Source organism: Haemaphysalis longicornis, unplaced genomic scaffold (assembly GCF_048455015.1).
Source record: "Haemaphysalis longicornis isolate Haplotype H1 unplaced genomic scaffold, Haemaphysalis longicornis Haplotype H1 scaffold_8, whole genome shotgun sequence".
NCBI lineage: Eukaryota > Metazoa > Arthropoda > Arachnida > Ixodida > Ixodidae > Haemaphysalis > Haemaphysalis longicornis.
Genome location: NW_027526445.1, coordinates 128,537,746 through 128,562,593, shown reverse-complemented (window position 1 = coordinate 128,562,593; position 24,848 = coordinate 128,537,746). Strand labels below are relative to the sequence as shown.

Sequence of the window (24,848 nt, the reverse complement as noted above, 5' to 3'; positions counted from 1 at the left end):
AATAATAAAAATGTAAAGGAATGCTCAGAACTACGCCGAACACTTCAATATATCTTCGGTAAACAGAACGGTTAATATGGGGCGAGCATGCTTCTTCAACACCATGTCCGCATGATGACTTCAGCTGACTGACGGTGGACCGCATGCGAACGCGTCGTTGCCTCCAAGCTAGAAGCTTATGTGGTAGAAAAAGGTATTAAGGGCTACAAGAGTAACTTGAGTATGATAATTACAGAAATAGTAGTTAGGCGGCCTGCAGAGTACGCAGCATCGTCACGTGGCATCCACTGAAACCTGCTGCCTTACATGTGGCACACGCACTGTCTGACTATGTAGGGATGCGAACTCGGAATTTGCCGGCGTTAGGCTTAACGTTACGCTCTGCGCTATAACGTTGTAACCTGTACCGTCAGCTTGCCAAGTATAAGTAACGTTGCTTGGCCTGTCGGTAAGTTAAACGTTACGGTGAGCTTTCGCAACCCTAGATATAGGCTTAAAACCGCGGATGCAAGCGGCAATAAACATTTTTTTCTGGTGGCTTCACACAGCGGGTTCTGATAGGGAATTCAAACACGCTCCATCATCGTGGGATCTACCCAATGACACAAGCGACACTGTTTATGGGGACGGCAAAATGTCTGTACCAAAGGAGCTGTTTCATTCCGGATATTTGCATTACTCAGGTCATGATATTGCAGCTCACCGGCAGCTGTTGGTGGGCGGCTGCCTGATGTTGTGGAGGCGGTGCTACACTCGGCGCCGCCAATGGACCTGCTGGCGGCGCATGCTGTCCCGGCTGCGCATTCCCAGTTGGTGCGCCTCCTTGCGCAGCAGCCGCCACACCTTCTCGAGCCAGTCGCTCCTGAATCCTCTGGCTCTTACGGACCGGTTCGGCAGGAGCCTTCGGTTTCGTCGTGTAAGGCGCGGAATACCACAGAATATAAATTTCGAGCAACATTTGATTGCAAAGTAGCCTTGATATCCAGCACAAAAGATATCGAACTCAAATACAGGCTTTAGGTGCAGCTCTAACTGCGACGGAGCTCTGTAATGAACACCAAATAAATTTCAAATAATGCTTGATAGCTAAGGTATTGCGACGTATAAAAAAAGTTAGCTATGCTTAATCTGTCATAAATTCGGTCACAATGACAGTTTGCCTGTGAGCGCGCTTTGGTGAGTTAATAAAGACGACCCCCACCCCCCCATTAAGTACACGGCATAACTTTCTGGATATGACAGACATCCCGACATCACAGATACGATGTGTTTAACCCGTACATCATCACAAACTCTTTTCAAGGTCACTTTCCTCCCGTAACACACTCGGATACTCTTTAATGTTAAATTTATTTATTTATTTATTATACCCTCAAGGCCCGAAGGCATTACAGAGGGGAGTGGGTAATACAGAAATACGGTGAGTGAAATTAGAGGCAATATAAAGCACAAAACATTTCCTAATTATACAATGTTATCTAGGTAACAAAGCAAATAAGTACAGTAAACAGTGATTAGAGGCAGGTAAGTACAAAAACATTCCTAGTATACAATGTTAGCTAAGGTGTTTTTGAGCAATACCGGATTTTGTATACAGGCACTGGAATCAGGAAGGTGGTTCCAGTCTGTGGCTGTCCGGGGGAAAAATGACTGAGAAAGCGTTAGTCCGTGCATGGGGTATCCTGACTTTATTTGAGTGGTCTAAACGAGCAGAAATGTAATGAGGCGCTTCAACGAATTCACTGCGTAGTTCGGGGTGATAGAATATTTTATGGAAAAGACACAGACGAAGAACTTTACGACGAGACGCTAGAGATGGTAGGTTAAGCCTCAATTTCATGTGTGTGACACTGGAGGTACGGTTATAATCGGATAGTATGTAACGGGCTGCGTTATTCTGAACTAATTCTACTTTTTGAGTCAGGTTAACTTGGCTTGAATCCCAGAGTGATGCCGCATATTCAAGCTTCGGCCGAACCAGCGTCTTGTAAAGTAGTAGTTTTAGTGAAGAAGGTGCTCTTGAAAAATTACGCCGAAGGTATCCTAATGCCCGGTTAGCGTTATTGACGACATAATCCGTGTGAATGTTCCATGTAAGGTCAGCTGAAAGGTGAACACCTAGGTATTTGTAACATGACACATTTTCTAGAAGGGAGTTATTAATAGAGTACGAAGGTAGCTCTTGAGGAGTTCGGGACACACGCATGTACTTGCACTTGTTAGTGTTTAGCTCCATGCACCAGTTTTTACACCAAGATGTTACAGCGTTTAGATCTGCTTGTAATGTTTTGACGTCGTTGTCAGAGATTATTTGTCGATAAATTACACAATCATCGGCGAACAAATTAATGTGGGAAGAAACGCGAGACGGTAAATCGTTAATATAAATTAGGAAAAGAAGAGGACCCAATACCGAGCCCTGGGGAACACCTGAGTGAACGCCGCTGGGCTCGGAGTCATAATTGTTAGCTGAAACGAACTGGGAGCGGTTAGCAAGGAAAACTTCTAGCCATGTTAGTAGCTTGTCATCTAGGTTAAGCGAGCGCAGTTTATGTATGAGTAATTTGTGAGAAACTTTATCGAAAGCTTTAGAAAAGTCTAAAAAAATACAATCAGAAACGGAGTAGTTGTCGAGACTGAGGTTAAGCTTATGTGTAAAGGATATTAGCTGTGTTTCACATGAATAGGTCTTTCGAAAGCCATGCTGCGATTTAGAGAAAAATGAATTTGACTCCAGGAATTTACTGAGATTCGAAAAGAGGATGTGCTCGAGGATTTTACATGGAATGCTGGTTAGTGAAATGGGCCTGTAATTGAGCGGGGAATGTTTGTTACCGGACTTATGCAGGGGGACCACCTTCCCGATTTTGAATTGAGCAGGAAGGACACTTTCGTCGAGGGTTTGCTGGAAAATTTTTGTTAGTATAATTGAGGAGTAGGTACATGTGTTAGTTAAAAATTTTGGGCATATTTCGTCACAACCTGGAGCAGAGGAAAGTTTCAGAGATTTGATAAGTTTCTCTACGCCACCCACATCGATAGGGATAGGTGCCATTACAACGTAGTCATAGTAGGGGGTGGCAGGTAAGGGAGGATTAGTGTTTTGGCAGAAGTTGCTTGTAAATGCGGCATTAAGAGCGGCTGCGCATTTATGAGGAGGAATAGCTGTTCCATCCGTGTTGATTAGTGTTAAGTGGTCACTACGACTCGGATTGATAGTACGCCAAAACTTTTTTGTGTCTGTTGTTAATAGGCGTGGCAATGTGCTTTGTAGGAAGCTAATCTTGGCGTTCTTTAGTGCTGCTACATAAGCGTCATGCGCAGCCTTATAGGAAGACCAGCGCGCAGGGGATGAAGATTGTTTCGCTGATTTGTAGAGGCGCTTCTTTTTGTTAGATAACCTTTTTAAATAAACGTTGTACCATGGCGCTTTTTGATTAGATTGAATAGTATAAGTAGGAATGAATTTTTTTGTTAGCTCATTCACCTTTGCTGCAAACAAATCCCAGTTCTCTTGTACGCTTCGTTTATCGAAATTCATCAGAAATGTTTCAAGAAAACCGCCTAAATGGTTATTGATAGCTTCAAAGTTAGCTTTCTTGTAGTTACGTATAACTTTGGTTGATTTTGCCGTTTTTGGACGTGACATGTCGATAAAGAACGATAATAAAGAATGGTCGCTCAAACCGGGTAGGTAACTAATTGCTGATATTAAGTCCGGCGTAGAGGTTAATACGAGGTCAAGAATGTTTGCAGTGGTCTGCGTAGTTCTTCTTGGTTGCTTGACAACTTGGGTGAATGAGAACGTCGTGCAAAAGTCTACAAATTCCTGGGCAAGCGAAGTGAAGGGAATAATAGTGGGGGAATCTGTATGCCAGGTTATGTTGGGAAAATTAAAGTCACCGAGTAAAAATATGGGGAGATTCGGGTACCGGGTTCGAACAGAGTAAGTAACATCATGTAGCTCGTTAACAAAAGTGGTACTGTGCGTTGGTGGGCGGTAACAGGCAGCTAAGACTACTTTCTGATAACCCAGTTCGACGACTGCCCAGACAGTCTCTAAGTCACTCCGTACATGTATGCATGATGATGGTAAGTTATTGGAAATGGCTAGCATAACACCACCGCCTCGACCTTTTGGGCGATCACAGCGGTAGATTGAGTACTGATGAGCCGAGAAAAATGTTTCATTGTCGGAAATTTGCGATGTCAACCAAGTTTCTGTTAATACTAAGATGTCGGGGCTACAGGTGTCAATGGCGGATGCCAATGATTCTCGTTTATTGCAGATACTGCGGATGTTACAAAACAAAACAGATATGTTGGATAGGTTATGTCCACTACCCCTCGCGTCCCCCTAGGATGGCTGTCGTGGAGAAGTGTTCAAATTTTGGGTAGTTAGACGAGCTGTTGGCTGGGTAACGGTTACGTTGTCTGTGGCTGGGCTGTACGTGAACTGTTCTTTGTTGATCACTAGCGTTTTGTAGCGTAGTTGAAATGCGGGCTCACCCGGTTGGTTTTTTGCGTACGTGGCCAGCTTTTTACGGATCTGACGTGTGGCTAAACAAAAATCTTCGGAAACAGATACGTCCTTCTCTTTCAGCTTTTTACGGGCCCCGAGTATTTTATCTTTTGTTTTAAAGCTAGCAAACTTGACAATAATGGGGCGACATTTGTCATTCGAAAACGTGCCAAGTCGATGGGCTCTTTCTATTGCACCACTTGGCAACGGATCAACCACACCTGCCAATGCATTAAGCACTTTTGCTTCACATTCTTCCCACTTTTCACGCTCATCGGGAATGCCGTAAAATAAAAGATTATTGCGTCGCGACCTGTCTTCTAGCTCGTTTACGCGCAGCTGCAGGGAATCAACTTGAGCTGTTAGTTTTTTTACTGATTCTTGGGTGGCAGTGTTGTCAAGATCTAGCGCTTTAGTTTTTATTTCTAAGGCATCGACCCGTTTCTGTACTTCGCGAAAGTTGTCCTCTATGTTTTTTTGCCCAGCTTTGATTGCCTTTATGTCAACCGCGAGATCGGACTGGCTGCGAGCGGACTGCACCGAACGCGCCTGGAGGTCTTTAAGTATAGTAAAGATTGCGGTCATTTGCTCGGATGGGTCGGTTGGCAGTGAATCAACATCGAGGGGTGCTACGGAACGAGTATTATACGGCCCAGGATTCAATTCTACGTCACCAGAGCGTATCAATAGTAGCATCATAGAAATACAGTCACAAATACTTTCACAAAGCACTTCGGGGCACGGGAGAACAAGCAAGCAACGGTTGTCGCTTCTTTTAGCGTATAACAAGAATTGCTTACGCACCTGCGAAATGCAAAAGCGTGGAGCGTCAAACATGCTGCCGGAACTGCTCCCGTGCCCACTGAAGAGACTGTCGGCCGGCCATCCCTTTAAGTCAGCTGGTGCCGCAGGTGTCGACGTCGATGACGCTGGCGCGCAGATGAATGTGCGCACCAGGCTAGGAGGCCCGATGGAGACGTCGCAAAAGGGTGGTTGTTGGAAATCTTCATTCGGCGATAGCAGCTGCATCGGTGGTCCATATCTTGCACATGATTCCGGCGAATAGAGCAGTAACAGCGGAACGATGAAGGCCTGCGAAATGCAAAAGCGTGGAGCGTCAAACATGCTGCCGGAACTGCTCCCTTGCCCACTGAAGAGACTGTCGGCCGGCCATCCCTTTAAGTCAGCTGGTGCCGCAGGTGTCGACGTCGATGACGCTGGCGCGCAGATGAATTTGCGCACCAGGCTAGGAGGCCCGATGGATACGTCGCAAAAGGGTGGTTGTTGGAAATCTTCATTCGGCGATAGCAGCTGCATCGGTGGTCCATATCTTGCACATGATTCCGGCGAATAGAGCAGTAACAGCGGAACCAGGGGGATGAAACTCCGCCGTTTTTCTGTCCCGTGACTACAGCGATCCTAACGTTTGGGGGCTGTACTACATCCAAGCATAAATGAACGTTGTTGTTGCATTTTGTATTTATTACCAGGTTACTTACTAATTACGGAGTTTTTAATATGCAAGCGAACTTAAAAGTTGCAGTTCGAGATTGCGAAAATACGAGCGCCACCTCGAGTGGAAAACGGGAACCGCGCCTTTCTACTTCGCCCCGCTGAAAAGGGGCGTTTCTTGTCGCGCCCACAGGTATGCTACGACCCACGGTGTTCCGAGGGCCGTTTTTACCACCGCAAAGTTCGTTTCATCGAAACCGACGCATGAATGAATTCACGCCGTCATCACAGATAGTGCTGTACTGAGTGGTGTCAAAATTCTTCCCGCCAGGCCGCATAACATTCTTTTGGATCCCGGCGGACGAAAGGTACGATTTTGTTTTGCTTTTCTACGCTTGCACGACATATATCAGGATGCGGTTGCAGCGGTAGCTTTATAATTTAAGTGACCTACACGTGCACAATTTGTTTTTTACATTCTGATTGTCTTCTTTGACTCTTCAATTACGCATGGAATGCGCGGCAGAGCATCTGGTAATTAATCCAATGTCTACATTAGCTAATGCGTTTCGATCGTGTGTTTTGTATTTCAGCGCAAGTGAATGCACGGTATGCAGGAAAATGTATGAGGCAACATATACAATAAATAATTGAACAGTGCAAGCCTATCCGCACTCTTTTTATTAGCTTTTGATTGGCTGCGTTGTTGTTGTTGTTATTATAATATTAATATTATTGTGAATATTATAATTATTATCAGTACTATTGTTATCGTTATTATTATTTGCCTATTTATGTCTACAGCTGCATGAAGGCATCTCCCTAAACTTATGGCTCAAAAGGTGGGTCCGTAGGTTCATATCGTGTTGTTAGCACTATGTTAACTAAGCAGTGACTACATAAATTATTTTATTGCATGTCAATCGTGTGTTCTGCATTTTCTCTTCACGTGAATCAACGGAATATAGCAGAATGAATTTGTAGCAATAAATATACAAACTAAGGAATTACTGTATATGTTTATAATACAATCATAACTATAATTCAGCCAATTATAAATTATACTTTATGCTTCAGTTCGTGCTTCGAGTTTCAGCTTATATATTCTAAAATATATTCAAACGACATATTCACGAAAACGCAGTTACAGCTATAAGCCGATAAATAATTAGACAATGCAGGCTTAACCTTTGTGGGTAATTTATTAGAGGTTCTTAAATAAGGTTTTTATAACCGGTGTACTGCAGGACCCGAGAAATACCTGAGGAATACATAGTGCGCGAAAGTATATATGCATGAATAATTGCTTAGCGATTGTGGTGTGGGATGGCTGTTTTTGTCTGCAGAAATGTATTTTGGATTAGGAGGAAAGGTGGCTCGTTGTCACCGAATATGGTGATCGCACAAATAGAAAGCGTATCCGCGTCTCTTAATAATAAAGGCTGATTTTAATTTAGAATTTGCCTTTACGATTGGTGTTGTCACAAGTCGTCTTTGTAGCCAAAATCAATTTAAGAAAGATTTGAAATATATCAGATTACGTTTATTTTGAATACAAATGCCAGTTTTCACTCAAAACTATCTGCGCCTGAAATCAGCATTAAAGCTAGTATTCATTGTAACCCAAATATACAAACGTGCTTCTTGATGTTCCAGATCTCGCGTTTGGCTCCAGTATGCGAGAAAGCAGGACCTGGCTCATTTACCACCTCGACAGGTGTACAGCAGCTACCGACTGTGTCCTGCCCATTACACCAGCAGAGACCACGCGGACCTTGGACAGACAAGGCCCTGGACACATATGCACTCGCTGGATACCTAGTTATTAGCATGCGGCCATGTGCCATACACTTTTGTTTGCGACTAAAAGCGCAAAATATCCAAGTTGTGTTTTTACTGTATGAATGGTACATTTAGGCAATAAATATTAAAATAACTGTACTCTTTATTCTTGTCTAGATTGTGTGTACTAATAAACCAAAACAACGTCGTACTTTAATAAGTGGTTCAATAAGAAGTGGACGCGCAAAACTTCATCAATCAGGACAAAACAATCGCTCTTTTGATAATGTAGCGGGTTGCGCAAGAGGAACAAGGTCGTGCGCCGGCCATCTGAATATATTCCACTCGCTCAATTTACCTTGCATGTGCGTCCCAAAAGAAATTTGGCGCTAAATTGCCCCCTCCCCCCCACCCGCTCGGCCTTTCAGTCCTCATTAAGATGACGTCTACCAGAGCATGTCCGCAACGCGCCGCCATGTTTTTCGTACCGCCCCCAAACACCAGGGGTTTGTCCGGCGCTGCGAGCGAATATCGCGTCCCATGCAAGGTATAGGAAGTTTCACTCCCCTGGCGGAACGATGAAGGCCTGCGAAATGCAAAAGCGTGGAGCGTCGAACATGCTGCCGGAACTGCTCCCGTGCCCACTCAAATGTACTGCCTTACGCCGTGTGGGGGTTGGCGAAAGAGCTGTATAATTGGGCAGTCTGGCAGAAGTTACGAGAGAATTGCAGTTTCTTTACGATAGGCCAGTGCAAAACGACTCGCTACTGCAAAACAAAACAGGCACAAGCAAAACATAAAAGAAACAATAGTTGCATGCATTTTCCCACAAACGAAATGAATTAGAATTTGCGTTGAACATGTATACAAGAGTCCGTCCACCCGATAATTTTAGTCTTGATATTTTAAAGCGCAAATGAGGGGGGAATGTTAGTGTTTAAAATTACAATCTTGGGAGTATTTGATTTTTATCTGCTAAATATAAAAACGTTCACAGTGCGACTGAATGCGCGAAATCCAGGTTTATGATCAACGAAATGAAATAAGACACGATACCTTCTTGGTCCTTGGTGGCATGGCCTGCAGTGAGAAAAAGAATTAGGTATAGTCACTGATTTTACAACAACGGCCCCTAAATTATTTCTATTTTACCTTTACCGCTTACGAAACCTGGGATTACTGATATTACATATAGTGCGGATAATACGTGCGCTTCACAAAAAGTTTCAGTTGACGTATGTGCATATTTCTTTATAACTCTGCTACCCGAATTTTATTCAGTCTCCCAGTGTTTTATTGGCAGTCCGCGCGGCATTTAAAACTTGCAGCGTTCGGCCCAAAGTCACTGTCGCCTTTCAGAAGTTCTCGAATTTCTGTTTGCAGCAACTCGACAGCGAGATTTGAACGTTCCTCCCTTGTGACTCCGGCTAGCTTTAGTTTTTACACTTTAGTCACGGATTTCTGTGACTGAATAACACCGATATAAAAGGTGCACCAAGGAAGTAGAAACTAATTCTTTGTCCAGACAATGCTAATAAGATTATCTGCCCGGTATTTGTCAGGGCTGTCGACACCCGTTAAATAATATTGCGGTGAAGTATGCTCTCCTGTTTGTTTTTGTGTTGCCCGCCGCGGGGGTTTAGCGGCTAAGGCGTTGTGTTCCTGAGCCCAAGGACGCGGGTTCGATTCCCGGCCGCGGCGTCCGCTTTTGGAGGCGAAAACAAAAATACCCGTGTGTTCGAGATATTGACGGACGTTAAACATCCCCAGGTGGTCATCCGGAGCCCTCCACTAGGGCTCGCCTCATCGTCTGTGTACCGTCGGCGCGTTAAACCTGATAATTTTAAGTTAACAGTTAACCCATTTCCACATTTTGTATTTCACTAACTAATTTGATAGCGTGAGTATCACCCTATCGTCAAAATACTAGAATAATCGTCTTTGGTCGCCGGTTTTCTAGATCCGACCCGGTGGTTCTCGAATGAGTAACGCCGAAAGATAAATTCCCCCGAGACAACCACCACGGCACTCGATTCGCCAACGCCAGTCAGTGCACGTCAAAGAGCTTCTACTCCGCTTGTATTTGTTTTGAGTTTTTTTTTTTTTTTTTTTTTTTACGGAGCGCAAGCTCGCTCAAATAAACCTTTGTTCCCTGAAGAAAACCTGCGTCGTTCTTGGCTACGTGACAATGACACGCATGCGACCAGTGTTGGAAAAATCTTGTCGCGGAAGCTGCCTATTCCAAGTATATTTAAAAGAGAAAAAAAGCAAGCCTCTCTTTCGGGGCCCTCGGCTTTCACTTGAACCGCAGAACTGCAGTTTTTATTGCATTTAATCATTCACTCATTACTTTTTGGTGTTTACCGAAGTAGAAATGAGGCGGCGCTTCATCATTAATGGCCTTGCCAGGCCAAAGTATCGTATAAGATAATACCATCACTGCACTGAAAATTTCGCGCAGAAAAAAATACAAAACTTGAGCGCGGTATTAATGCGTGAAAGAAACTTGGACTTCATAACGTAATAGAAATGTGGGGTTTCTTGGAGGAAACAACAAAAACTACCTGTTCAAACGAAAATGCTCGGGCAGAGGAGACTTTAAACGTTCTGGAAATATTACAACTAACAAGACATCCTTAAATCATTCCTTTGTTATGTGCAGCGAAGGGTGATTTCATATATTAGTACCGATGTACTGCGCAGTTCATTTACCGTGACAGTTACGTAGGAATTCCTAGCTTCAACTCAGAGTGTTCTCTTGTATTATTTGTATTACGACGGATGGCGTCACACGGCCAAGTTAAAAGTCACCCTAAAAATAGGTCCGGAGGCCCTCCCTGACAACTGTCACGTAAGGCCTCCTGCTTGGGCATAATGCCGACCTGCAGTGCTGTCTAGATAATAATGCTCGACATGGCTCTAGAGTCAGGTGGCAGCAGATCTCAGATTAGCCAAAAAGAAAAAATCTTTAACCAAGAGAAGGGCAGGAATGAATGGGAGAAGAAACGATAAGGCACATACAGCCGCTGATAATAAACCGCATATCACGGAGCCTACCATATACCACAAACTTACCCGCACCAAACAAAATGAAATGAACACCATCATTGCCCTCCACCTCGGAATGGTTAACTTGGGCCTAACTAACAAAGGGTGGGTCACCAGGGTAACAAAATGGACGCCCAGAGCAGGGTTTAGAAGAAGGGGAATGCCGTTAAGTCTATGGAGGGACGAAATAAGAGCATCCGGAGGCAAAGAGTCGACTTGGGCAGCGCACCTCAGCAGCAGGTGAAGGTTCATGGAAGAAGCCTTCGTCCTGCAGTGGACCTAAATTGGCTGTTGATGATCATGACGATGAATACGTCCACAAACTCTTTCTCTAAAATGCTTCTGAAGATGTTATGTAAGCTGCTCTGCTGGTACAGATGGTGTGTCTCGGAAAACAAAATTGGGACGGGCCATCGTATAAAATACAGGACCCTCCCCCCCACCACCCTAGGAAATGTCGATTGCGCGCCACAACGGACGTGCCACCTGTCCAGCCACCCCGCATAAAAGCTCTACAACTATCAAAAACAAATCCAAACCCACAGAAGGATCTGTGACTGCATGCCCCGTATACATACACGAACGAAGAGGACCGGAACTTGGAGCTATCCGCTTGCCAGTCCGACTAGCCTAACTACAGATAGAAAGGATCTTAAACACAATTACAGAGTGTTGGCTGCGGGAGACTACCTAAACGCCTCGGCAGGATGCTCCCGTCTAAATGAAGAAACTTAGCGTCACCTGGACACTCGGACACAAGGGTCTGAAAGAGAACGAGGCTCCGACCAAGAAGAAGCACGCGAACCCGCATGCCGTGCACCAATTGCAACCACGACTACCGCACTCCCCTCCCCGAGGAACTCTGATATCTTCTCGTATTACTACGCCTAGGAACAAGATCTTCCCCCTGCTGCAATGAAGTCTCAGTCCCGAACAATTGCAAATTCTGTGGACGGTAAAACCAACAAAAGTATGAATATCTATAAATACGTATAGATAAATATAGTATCTATAGATAAACCAACCGCGCGAAGATGCTCGAGAGGACACTGCGAAGATGATCGGTGAGAAACAATTTACATCAACTTAAAACTCTGATAAATTCGGGGAACATCCACCCTTTTCCACGTGACCTAGCCATGTACAAGGGAAATAACTCAAAACATTACATATTCCACTTGTATCAAGACACGGGAAGGAGCTTTAAACAGCTCATTACCTCAGTATCAGCGCGAGCTGATTGCGAGGGCAAAAGAAGGAGCTGCTGCATCTGGGGCCCTAGACTTCAAATTAAACATTTGAGCTCGCTACTATCTCTCTGGTCCCTTTTCCTAAACTCCGACTATCGCTCCCTCAAGAAAGATCTTTATCCTCTATCTTCGCAAAAATGCAAAATTGTTCAGTGCGGCATAGGCATTAAACACTTTGAAACACTGACACTGCCACCTCCTCGCTCAATGTCACCGACACCCCGCAGCCGAAACCTTTCACGCTCACATCAAGTCACAGAAGCCCCATGTCTTCCCGGGGCCACGGCAATTAAACACCATTGCTGCTAGCCTCTCTTCGCTGGCCTTCAGTGCTCGTGAAGCATAGATCGTAAATACAGCAATGTCGTACAAAACGTTTCCTGGCAGTCAAAGTACCACTGCCGCGTCGTGCATCTTTGGTCCCGACCATACCGAGATGTCATCTGCAAATTTGTTTAACAGCTGATGCGTATCTGGTCAAGTGGCGCCACATCAATCAGGTAGCGCACCAGAAAAAGCAGTCAGAGGTGGCAGATCAGTGCAGAATATAGCGCGCAACGTTAGTGGCACAACCTGCACCTGCCCGGGACACAGAGTCGAATTTGAACGCAGTGCATGATCAAGGAAGCCATTATTAGGCGTAACTGACGCCTTATGAACTGCGAAATATATCAGCCCATTAGTGGCTACGCTGTTTCATGGCAACGCATGCTTCTTGGCGAACTTTGAGAGCCGCAATGTTACGATCGAATAAAGACGACGTGTCAACAGTCCACGAGCCCGGTTATATCCCTAAGGCACCGGATGAGAGTTTTTTTGCTTGACTGGTCACTATACAGTGGCATGTTTTCGATGGTTGCATCCGTTCCACTAACCATTTACCGATACCTTTATTTTAATATCCCGAATTTTAACCAAATCTAAACTAGCCCCGACTGCATCAAGATGATAAGCAGGGTTCATTTTTTTATTTGTCCCTTGAGATTCCCCTTATCGAAACCTTCAATTTGATACCTCACACGCGCTAGAGGCATTCATTTGAATTTTAACCTAATCTGCGACTCATTATGGCTATGTCATGATCATAACAAAGAAGCATTTTTATTTGTTCCACGTGATTCCCCTCAGCGAGATCTTAAATTTATACACTACAGCATGGGCGTCGGCAGGATTTCGAAAGTTAGTCCAGTCGATAAGTCACCATGACCATGTCATGATTATAACCAAAAAAGCATGTTTTATGGTCCCACGTGATTCCCTTAATCGAGACCTTTAATCATTTTGAATTTTAACCCAATCTGTGACTCACCATGACTATGTCATGATTACAGCCAGGAAGCATTTTTCATTTCTGCCACGTGATTCCCTTCGTCGAGACCTTTAATTTGATGCCCCACACGCCTTTGCGGAGTTAATTAAACTTTTAGCCCAGTCTATTACTCACCATGAACAGCTCATGATACGGCCATTATTCGGGCTATACGGGCATCACCGGGACCTTGACCTTATCATTTGACACCTCCTTTGCCAGTCTGCTACCATTATTATGTCCGCAGTGAGTTCGCAAAGTTTAATTACTCCTCACTAGTACTGATCAGCAGTGTAGCTGATTTGTTGCGAATGATTCCCGTCGCCGAGACTTATAATTTGATACCCAACTCACCCGAACGATATCACTTGAACAGTAAACTGAAGCTATGAATAACCATGACTATTTTGTGACGGGGTCATTAGCTGAACTAAACGCGTGCCTTCGGGCACTGTCGTGTGATGCCTCCTTTGCGGGTGTGCGAACCGACACCACACCGACCGCGCCACAAGTGCTGCAAAGCTCAAGAAAGACACATTTCGCCGGCATCCAGAGCAGAACGTCAAATAAACCAACCACGCCGTCCGGCCAAACCACTGTTCAGCGGAAGCGCACAAGAAGATGTGAAGCCGAAATTCGGGCACGTAGCATCGCTGGCTCACGGCTCACTCGCTAACATCGCAACCACTGCCACCGTAGCGAAAGGCCCAGTAAAGTACGAACAGGTATACAACCGCGGCGGGGAAGTGAGCGCCGTAAGAGACAGGAAGCAGGCGCTGACTCTCGTAACTGGAGCCCGGAAGGATAAAAAAGCCAAAATTCTTCAGCAGGCTACAGCTGCCGAGTGACGCGATTTGCTGTTTTTAATCTCCACCCCACCCCCATCTACTTTTTTTTGTTTTTAACAGCGGAGCGGTTTTCTTCGTTGCAGAAAAAAATATCAATAAATTTTTTAGCGCTCGTGAGCGCGTTCCTCGCGGCGAACGCCGAGAGTTTTGGACACGCGCCGTGGAGGAACAACAACAACAAAAAACATGGGGAAAAACCCGAGGAGCGAGAAAATGGCGATCGCTCGTGAACACGCGCATCGAGGAGACCGCCGAGTGCCCGGGCTCTAGCAAAATAAAAAAAAAAGTAAGAACCTCGAGTGCTAATGCTAAGATGAAAAGGCGGCGACGACCTCTTCGATGCATATTGATTACTAGCACCGAAACTATGCAAATAATCATGATGCTTAAAACTTAACTACGTGTCATCGAATGCTAACGTCCAAGTGCTTCGGCATTAAAGACCAAAGCGAAAGAGCGGACATGACGGCCCCAAGTGAGTCCCCCTTAAGCCTAAGGACGGATCGTCGCAGACCCGCGTCGATCCCCCTTAAATGTACTTCTGCTGAAGATGAACTTGAAAATACGAGGGGCTCCACGAAAAGGTTCACGAGTTAATGAGTTACCGCTAAATCGGTCGAGATAGGCTAATGGCGCTAAAGTACTCGGCAGTTCAGAAGGCTTATAATGAAACAACGAGGTTGTGCAGCAAGAACACGTCAAAGCATCCACAACAGGCTTAAGACGCGATAGCAAAGACACAGCAAGCGAGCGGCTCACTTACGTGATTTGGAGCGGTCGTATACCGATAACGCTGAACGAGGAGTGTTGTCGGTGAACACAAGGGAAAGAAACAGCCAACAACGAGAGAACGCCGTGCACGGCGTTCTCTTGTAGTTGGCTGATTCCTTCTGTTGGCTGTTGGCTGTGGCGGAACGCAGAGTTCAGTTCAGCGAACGCAGTGACAAGGGCACGCGCCAGCACGAGCGAGGGTGGCGCACGAGCCCTGCTTCGTCGTTCTCGATGGCCAAAAACACAACGTGCTCCCCCAGAAATCTTGAAATTGTAAAAAGCTAAAGTGACGTTTCCCTTCGTGAACGCGAATTCTGCGCAACCATGGCTGCGTTACAATTCGAGGACAGCTTGGTAAACAGTTTACGAAGCAGTCTAATTAGGATTTTGAATTGACGTCCAAATGAATAAGAATTGGACCGGCACAGCGGTCATGAACGCAACACCAACGCAGACGACAAGCTCGTAGCAGACGTGTTGAGAACACAGGCCGAAGGTTTCGTAAATAATATCATATTACCGTTACTATTGCGAACATTACGCGATTTAAAAATTACAAAAAAAGACATCTTTACCTCTAGTAAATTGTACTAAGTACTCAAATAAAAGAATAAGCTACCGTATTTTTGCGCGTACAACCCGCACCAGAAATGCGAAAATTTCAGTGGCAAAATGGTGCGGATAATACGCGGGTTTTTTTTCTTTAGTGCAGCTTCACGGCAACGCACGTTCTGCCGCGAAGCTCATGCGCAGTAACACTGACTAAGCCTTCCATGGCAGCGATTGCGCAAAACATGCAAGGACAGCGAACAAAACATATGGACGAGCTCACTCTAGCAACTGAATTTTATTAGTGAATTGTGGCTTTCGCCTTGCCGTCATGTACTATTTTACGCTTTTTCTATCTAAATAGTATGTGATCTGTTGCTTGAGCAGTAGCTTTTGTGCAGCCTTTCCTATGTCAAATGTGCGGGCAATACGCGAGGATTCTTTTTTTTTCTTTTCCGGCGGGCTGAAAGTAAGGGTGCGGATAGTATGCAGGGGCGGGGTATACGTGCGATAATATGGTAGTTTGTGACATTTGTACCCAACAAGGTGGCGCTGGCGTAACTTGATTGTTGGGGCACAAACGGGGGCACAGAGAATGGAAGCGAAAAAAAAACCCTGGAGACCTATAGGACAGAGAAACTAGAAATCAGGACGGAAGGTTTATATGGCACTACGAGGTGTATTGCTCTTTGAAGCACGGGCGGGGTGTCTGAGAACCCGGGCATACACGGGTACCTACAAGCAGCAGGATGAAACATTTATTTGCTGCGGCAGAGATCGGGAAACCATACATAATATTGCCAGGGACTACACAGAGACACGACCATCGCGCGGCGATGGGGAAACGACGTTAGCGGAGGCTTTGGGATTTGAAGGGGGGGGGGGGAGCCTCAACTTCAGGGCCACAGAAATGGCGAAGAGGCGGCTGAGATGGTGGTTGAGGAAAAACAGTGAAGAAATTGGTATGCAGGGAGGGGGGGGGGGGGGGAGCCTCAACCTCAGGGCCACAGGGATGGCGAAGTGGCGGCTGAGATGGTGGTTGAGGAAAAGCAGTGAAGAAATTGGTATGCAAAGAGGGTGGGGGGCAAATATATTAGGTTAGCTAAGAGCAGGGCAAGTAAGTGGAATAAAACAGGCAAGTCGGTTGCTGGCAACCGATGCCCTGATTCAAACGGAGAGCCACTTATCATCATCATCATCATCATCCCCAGTTTGGACAGGAAGGTAGCCTGCATCGTTGCTGAATTCGATGCTGTCTCCTCGTAACAGTCTTCGTTGACTGCTTCGTTCTAATTGGAACGCGCCTTAACATGGTGGACTGTCCCCGAACACGGCAACGAAGCCGTCTAGAGTAAATTGGAACGCATTCCACGTCAAAGGTTCCATTAAATCTTTGATTAGACGATTTGACGGCGCCAACCACGGAATAGCGTGCGGGGATGATGGCGGTGGAAAAGTTATTGTCGTCTCTGTTCAGACGGAGTCACTGCCTGGGAGTGGTAGTGTCCTCATCCCTTCAGACGGCGGCCAGGAACCCATGGGACCTGGCGGCGTCTTCCGCCAGATGGACGTCTGCTGTTTGGACGTCGCGTTGGGATCTGAGCGGCGCGGCCTCCCATTGCTTGTGTCTTGTAATGCGTACGCCTATATGGATGTCTCTGGTTTACTGGTGCACGCCCAAACCATGTGTCGGAGCGTGGCGGCTGCGGAGCTGCACCACTTGCACTGACCTGTGTATGTATCTGGGAAGTTGCTGTGGCACAGGGCGGGGTGTGGGAAAGTGTATCATTAGCATGCACATCTGCTTGAAACTCTTCAGGAAGTCCCTCAGTATTGGCATGATGCTGCTCTGTGTGGAAGCGTACACTTTGCGCGGCTTCAGATTACGCATCCAAGATTCAGAGCGCGGACACAGATATTGCGGGGGGCGACTGTTAGGGCTTTTGCTGTAAATAATCGATTGTTTCATTCATTGATTGCTTGGTACATGCCTCAGCAGCGTTTGTAGCAACGCGCTATACAACAGCATACACCCTGTTTACTGATCGTTTCCTTCCTGTGGGTATGTACTGTAGGAGGGTGAAAACAAGGTGTCAGGGTTTTTAAGGCCTTGGTGTTTCGTAGTGTACGCCACAAGGAAGCTGTGGCTTAGGCTAGAAAAGCGCACCGCCAATTCTCTAGACCAGACTGAAGAATGAAGTTTTATTCTGTCGTCCAACAACAGCGCTAGCGCAAAGATTGGGGGGAAACTCCCGCGTCCTCTACGCAGACGCTTCCCTCCAGAAGGGCAGCGACCGGGTGGCAGTGGTTGTGACAACGAGAGACCGACTGGTCGTCTCGGCTTCGACCAGGACCAGGTAATCCACGACAGCGGAGGAAGTGGCCATATACTTTGCGCTCGTTCAACCCGGCGTCGAGGTTGTGGTGACGGATAGCAAGAAGGCATATAGCAGCTACCGAAGGGGCTCCATCTCCTCCTCGGCACTAGCGATCGTAAACAAGAAAGAACCACCGGGACAAGCCGTCGAGCTCGTGTGAACCCCTTCTCACTCCTCACTAGTTGGCAACACCATCGCTGACTACCACGCCCGAGGAGAGATGACACGCCGGGCATACGAGGAGTCAAGCGGAGGGGAGGACGACCCGATCCCGGTCACGAGCTACACATACAACACACAGATGTACAGAGAGGATCGGTGTACACTACCAGAGCCTCACCGTTCACTAACACGAAAAGAACAAGCAATACTACGAAGAATACAGGCAGGGTCAGTAGTACATCCAACAATGCTACATAAAATGTTTCCAGATCGGTATGATGACACATGCCCATTCTGCAAACAAGAAAGAGGCACTCTGCGTCACGTCATTGCAGAGTGCACGTCCCTCAAGACCCCCATCCGACAGATTCCAACCCCATCATCACCCCCCCACCCCCACCTCCCTCACCTCACCCAACCCTTCACCCAAAGAGCGATGGGAGATCTTGCGGTCCAGCCCTACCGTGTCAACCAACATAGCCCTCGTGGCTCGGGGCCTGGAGGTGCTGGAAGCATATGGGACCCGAGAATAGGGGACCTCCCCATCGGACGCCTTGATGGTGACCCCTCTATGAGCTCAAATAAAGTTCAACCAACCAACCAGACAACAGGGTTACATTCTGTGTTGAACTGTATACTGCTAAAAGCAGAGTTACTCAATATATACACTTGGGAAACTCCGCTTCAGAATCCGGGCGGTGCTAGCCCCCTGCTTTGTGGAAGCTGAGGGGCAAGTCGACGCGCGCGGCACCTAGGAGATAAAAACTGAACTTCGCTAGACTATTCACGGCCGGGCTGGAGGAGCGGCGGGCGCTCGCCGCTCCTCCAGTCCGGCCGTGGACTATTATCGCCGCTCCTCCAGCCCGGCCGTGGACTATTATTATTCAGTTTTTTTTTTGTGAAATGAAGATTTATTTTTAATTAAAATATATTAATTACGCGAAATTTACTTGTGTTTTTGCGGCTTTTCTTTTTATGACTTATGGCAGCAGCCGCAAGCACTTGAGTACTACTTCAACGTCCTCATGTCCTCTTATAGCATGAGACATGTCCTCATGCTATAAGTTCTTTTTTTTGTCTGTAAGCGTGATCTTTTTTGCTGCGTATTTATGTGTGAGCATGTTCATGTGTGAATATGTACTACAGTAGTCACCCTTGGCTGTGCTCTCGTATACCTTTGCATATCGTATGTCGTCCGTTCATGTAACTTGTAACCATATTTATTCATCTAAAAAAGCTATTGATGAGGGAAAAAAAGGTACAGTATCGGGTTTTTGTGCGGACGACCTGGGTTCGAGTCCCAACAGTCATGCATTTTCTTTTCAAGTACATTTTTACTGTAACCTGTTCGGTGAAGTCAAAACTACGCATTATTTGCGCAAATAACTGTGGATTGGTATCTTCTAGGTTGCTTTAGACGAATAAGGATCAACTATACCGTGCTACGGTACACAGAATAAACCTGACCACCGGTCCTGTGGCCTGGTCTACAGAATAATGCTGCACGTTGGCCTGTGTTCATGATCATTATCATTCACTGGTCCACAGAATAGGCACTGCCCTAGAAAAACGTCCCCCGCATATAAATACATTTTGGGTCACGAGATCCAACGAGTCAGTACATCCAATGAGTCCCCGGAGTAGCATGGTTCACGGCGGTCCTAAATCAGACATATCTGTCAATACTCCCTCCATACCCGCCGCGGTGGCTCAGTGGCTAAGGCGTTGCGCTGCTGAGCACGAGGTCGCGGGTTCGATTCCCGGCTGCGGTGGCTGCTTTTCTGCTGGAGGCGAAAAGCAAAAACGCCCGTGTGTACGAGATTTCGGCGCACGTTAAAGATCCCCAGGTGGTCAAAATTAATCCGGAGCCCTCCACTACGGCGCGCCTCATCGCCTGCGTTGCGTCGGCGCGTTAAATCCTACAATCAATCAATACTCCCTCCATGATTGATTGATTGATTGATTGATTGATTGATTGATTGATTGATTGATTGATTGATTGATTGATTGATTGTGCACCGAAGCAACAACTGGGCTATCAGGCGAGCCTTAGTGGAGCGCTCAGGAATAGTTTCGACCACCTGACCATGCGGCAAACCGTAAATCCTGCGGCTAAGAGGATACGACGCGGCGGTACTCCCTGAGAACAGAGACTCCCTTTCCGCATACAATGAGGGCACGGATAGAACTCAAGCTTAAACAGTCCGCTGGTACAAAAGCTTTTAGGGGCACTTAAGTCTTATTACGTGCTCTGAATGCAAAAGCCTGGCGTACTGTTGTAATCTTCCATACACACTCCCACAAGTCACACCACTATCAATAACTAAGCAATCATTTATTAATTACTCATTTCTTATACACTACTGATTGATTGATTGCGGGGTTTAACGCGCCGACGCAACGCAGGCGATGAGGCGCACCGTAGTGGAGGGCTCCGGATTAATTTCGACCACCTGGGGATCTTTAACGTGCGCCGAAATCTCGTACACACGGGCGTTTTTGCTTTTCGCCTCCATCAGAAAAGCGGCCGCCGCGGCCGGGAATCGAACCCGGGAATACACTACTGGTATGCCTTGCTTTGCGCCTGGCGTCCCATGGCTCCCGTATGGTTTTGGTTCAGTTGAGTCGATGTCGGGGGTCTTTGAGGACAACCTTTCGATGAATCACACAACAAGCCGCTTTTCAACGCATTTACAAAGAAATATAATACAGGCTATTTGTACCACCCAAGAGCTTTTGTTGTATTATTGAGGTAACCCCCCACCCCTGAGTTTGTATATAAATGTCAGACGCAAACGCGTAGGATTTAATGATTCTGTAGGTTTTTACTGCAGATTTATTTACCACACCATTATTTCCAGAGAGCCCTCAAGATTCAATGAAACCCTCCACAGTATATTGTCATCACGGCATATTTGACAGACCACGCGACTGACATTCATTTGCCCGAACGGATCGCGAGAGTGCACCATTAATTACGTAAATCATTTTAACAGCAGAGCTGTTTAGGCGGAGACAAACCGGCGCCTATTTCTGAACAGCTTCAGATAAATACCACCCGTCCGGCGTAGACAGAAAACCCCGAGCGCATGGGAGCGCGTGCCTCGTGGCGACCGTCCGGAGTCGTCCAGGCTAGATATCCTAGGGCAGATATCCTAGAGCAAATATTGACAAAGCACAACCCAACGGCGGTGGGGGCCAAACGCATCAGCACGTCGATGACGGTGATCGTCACCTTCGAAAGCGAAAAGGTACCAAGGTACGTGAGGTACGGGTCAACGCTCTACCAGTGTAGCCAGTACAGGAAACAAATCGAGGTGTGCAAATGCTGCGGGAAGGTCGGCCATCACAGTGACGTATGTCCTACACCGAACGCAAAAGTCTGCCTGGGGTGCGGCGCAAGCAACCCAAGAGACGACCACAAATGCATCCCCAAGTGCAAGCTATGCGGCGAGGGCCACCGCACGGCAGACAAGGCCTGTAGAGCGAGATTCAAGTTCGAAGATGAAGATGGGAGCGAAGAAACACAGAAAAACAGCGGAGGCAGCGCGTGCTCTCGCCAGCCTCCTTTCCCCAGCTGGGCAACTTGACGTCACGTGGCGCGGGCGGATCACGCCACGCATCGCGCAGCGCATCACACCACGCGTCGCGGACTGCGTCACGACGCCAGATGTCACAGCCACGTCACTCCTCCCTCAACACCTCGCACGGCGGTCAGCAACCGCGAGGAGGAGTGAGCTGGGCCGACGCCACGAAAGGAGAGAACAAGATGGCGACGAACGGGCACAAGTATGGCGGCAACCAATGCTGCGAGCAACTGAAAATGGCCAACGAGTCAATGGCGAAGAAGCTTGCAGAAATGGAAAAGAGGCTGTGGAACCTACAAATGCCGTTACCGCAGCAGCAACAGCAACAACAGCAGATGAATCGAACGGGGTCAACGACCGTGACATCAGGAACCACTTCGGCAGGGAAGCAGCCACCGACGCAGCAGCAGCAACCAAATCAGCAGAGAGAGAGAGAGAGAGAGAGAGAGAGAGAGAGAGAGAGAGAAACTTTTATTGACGCCACTGGCCTAAGGGGCCGCCATGGCTGCCCGAAGGGCCGCCACCACGGCTTGTGCTCGGGTGACCAGTGAGCGCTGGGAGTCTTCGTCCGAGCGGCCCAGGGCCTAAGAAGCAACGGCAATGGAAATCGCAAGGGAGAAGACGAAGAAGCACCAAAGAAGCAAGCAAGACCATCAACGAAGAAAAACTACGACGCCCAGATCGAGAAGCTGACAGCCACGGTAAACAACCTCTCGGCCACGATCAGTAACCTGACGGTCACGGTCAACAACCTAGCGACAGCGACAGATCAATGGTTCGCAAGACTAGAAGAGATGATCTCCACGTTGGTGGTGTCCCATAGGAACCTGAGCAAGCGTTTCGAGCTCACAGAGCAAATTCAGGAAATCATGGTACGCAGCCCGATATTCATGGCACAGTTCGCCAACCACCCGTACCTCCAAGAACAAGCGCAGCAACCAGCAGTACAACAACCATGCCAGGGCCGTCTCATCGCGCAATAAAGTCGGGAGCGGAGTCGCTCACAATCTGGCAATGGAACTGCCAAAGCCTCGGAAACAAGAATACGGTACTACAGCAACCACATTCGAAACTCGTCAAGGAAACCAGACATCATCATGCTGAAAGAAACGGTGGTACAGAACCCGACACTGCCGGGGTACAGAGCCTACGCCGACACGTATGGTCGGCGTGGGATTTGTACCTTCGTGCGAAAGGGACTGACCGCGATAGAGTGACAACTGAACAACGCAAAGAAGACTAAATACGAACACGTCTGCGTCGAGGTCGCATCGGGCAAGAACTGCAGGCAGGGGCTGTACGTGGTGAACGTCTACAGCAACCCGAAAGACTACAGCCAGAAATTCAAGGCCTTGCTGAGGGCAGCGAGTAACCTGGCCAAGAGAACCACGCTGGTGGTGGGGGTGACTTCAATGCACCACACCACTCGTGGGTTACAACAGAGACACCGCCAAGGGTAAAGACCTGATGTACGAAGCAACGGAACAAGGAAACACCCTGATCACTAACCCCAAGCAACCTACGCGAACGGGCCTCACGTCGCCTCAACGGGACACCACGCCGGACCTAACATTCATCAAGAACGAAGGGAGAGGTTACGTGGCGCAACACCGGAGATCTGGGGAACGATCATTATATACTAGAGATCGAACTGGCAGGCACAGGCGGATGCAAGATCGAACACAAATGGACTGACTGGGACGCCTTCCGCAAGCAGAGAAGAGACGACCCGGGAAAGCTCGACATCGAAGACATTGAAGCATGGACGACGAAGCTGAAGAAAGAAGTCCAGGAAGCGACCAAGGAGATCGAGACCAGCGATGACATTACATGCGTAGACAGCCGACTGGCGCCCCTCATTGAAGCGAAGAGGTCCATCAAAAGCGCTGGAAGAAGCAGCGAAGGAACAGGAAGCTACGGAAGAAGATGGCGGAGCTAAATCGAGTGATTGAAAAACACAGCCCATTCCTCTGCAGACAGCAGTGTGACGAGGTGTGCAACCGCATCGACGGCAGCCTTCACCAGGGCAAGGCCTGGTCTCTGATCAGACACTTGCTCGACGAGACCAAAACCAAATCGTTCCAGCAGAACCGCATGGAGCAGGTCATGCGCGAAGCCGAGAAAACCCTTTGCAGAGCCGAGCTGATCAAGAAGCTGAGCGCCAAGTATCTACCACAGACGACGACCGAACAACGCCCATGATACACGGAGACCCCCAACGCCAGGCTGAAGCGGTACATCTCGACGGCAGGGGTTGCCAAGGCCTTGCGGGAGCTGAACACCAGATCGGCAGCGGGACCAGACGAAGTCTCGAACAAGGCTCTGCGAAACCTCGACGACTCTTCGATCGAAGCGCTGACAAAATATTACAACAGATGCTGGCGAAGCAGCCGACTACCGAAACAGTGGAAGACAGCTAAACCTGTACTCATTCCAAAACCGGGAAAACCACCGAGCATTGTCAACCTGCGGCCCATCTCGCTAACACCGCGTGTGGGTAAGGTCCTCGAGCACATGCTGGCGAACAGGTGGCAGGACTACCTCGAAGAAGAGGGGCTGTATCCGGACTCGATGATCGGGTTCAGGAGATGCTTGAGCACCCAAGACGCTATGCTACAACTGAAGAAAGAAATCATCGAGGACGATACAAGGGACAGCAAGATGATAGTGGGCCTAGACCTGCAGAGCGCCTTCGACCGAGTGAGGCAATCGACCATCATGGCGCAAGTGTCAAGGCTCAACATGGGAGAGCAGAGTTACAAAAAAATACATCAAGGACTTCCTGTCGCGCCGCAAGATCGAGCTGCATGCGGGAGAGATAGATTTACCAGAGCGAGACATAGGCAGCGCGGGCACGCCTCAAGTGTCAGGGATCTCACCGCCGCTCTTTAATGTTGCCATGATCCGAGTCGCCGAAGCGGTGTCGAGCGTCGAAGGTGCTCGACACACTACTTATGCAGACGACATCACCCTATGGACGGCCGCTGGCGCAGACGCAGGTATCGAGAGAAGGCTGCAGAAGGCGATCTCGGCCATCGAAGACCGGTTGGACGGAACGGGTCTGCAGGGTTCGCCGTCCAAGTCAGAGCTCCTGGTATACTCGCCTCGCAAGGTGGGTCGGCAGCCGCTGCCTCCAAGGGAGTGCGATCTCCTGGAGCTGATCACAAAGATAGGCGACAGGCCAGCGAAT

General features: G+C 47.7%; 1 long non-coding RNA gene across 1 annotated transcript in view; it reads right to left on the bottom strand.

Moving 5' to 3' along the window:
* Positions 1-438: 438 nt before the first annotated feature.
* The window catches only part of LOC144150107 (uncharacterized), a 131,187-nt gene continuing 106,777 nt past the window's right edge, over positions 439-24,848 (bottom strand). The window contains exons 2-3 of the long non-coding RNA XR_013318434.1: positions 8,813-8,836; positions 439-901 (exon numbers count right to left, since the gene is read on the bottom strand). This is a non-coding gene — a long non-coding RNA (uncharacterized LOC144150107). The remainder of the gene's footprint in view (positions 902-8,812; positions 8,837-24,848) is intronic.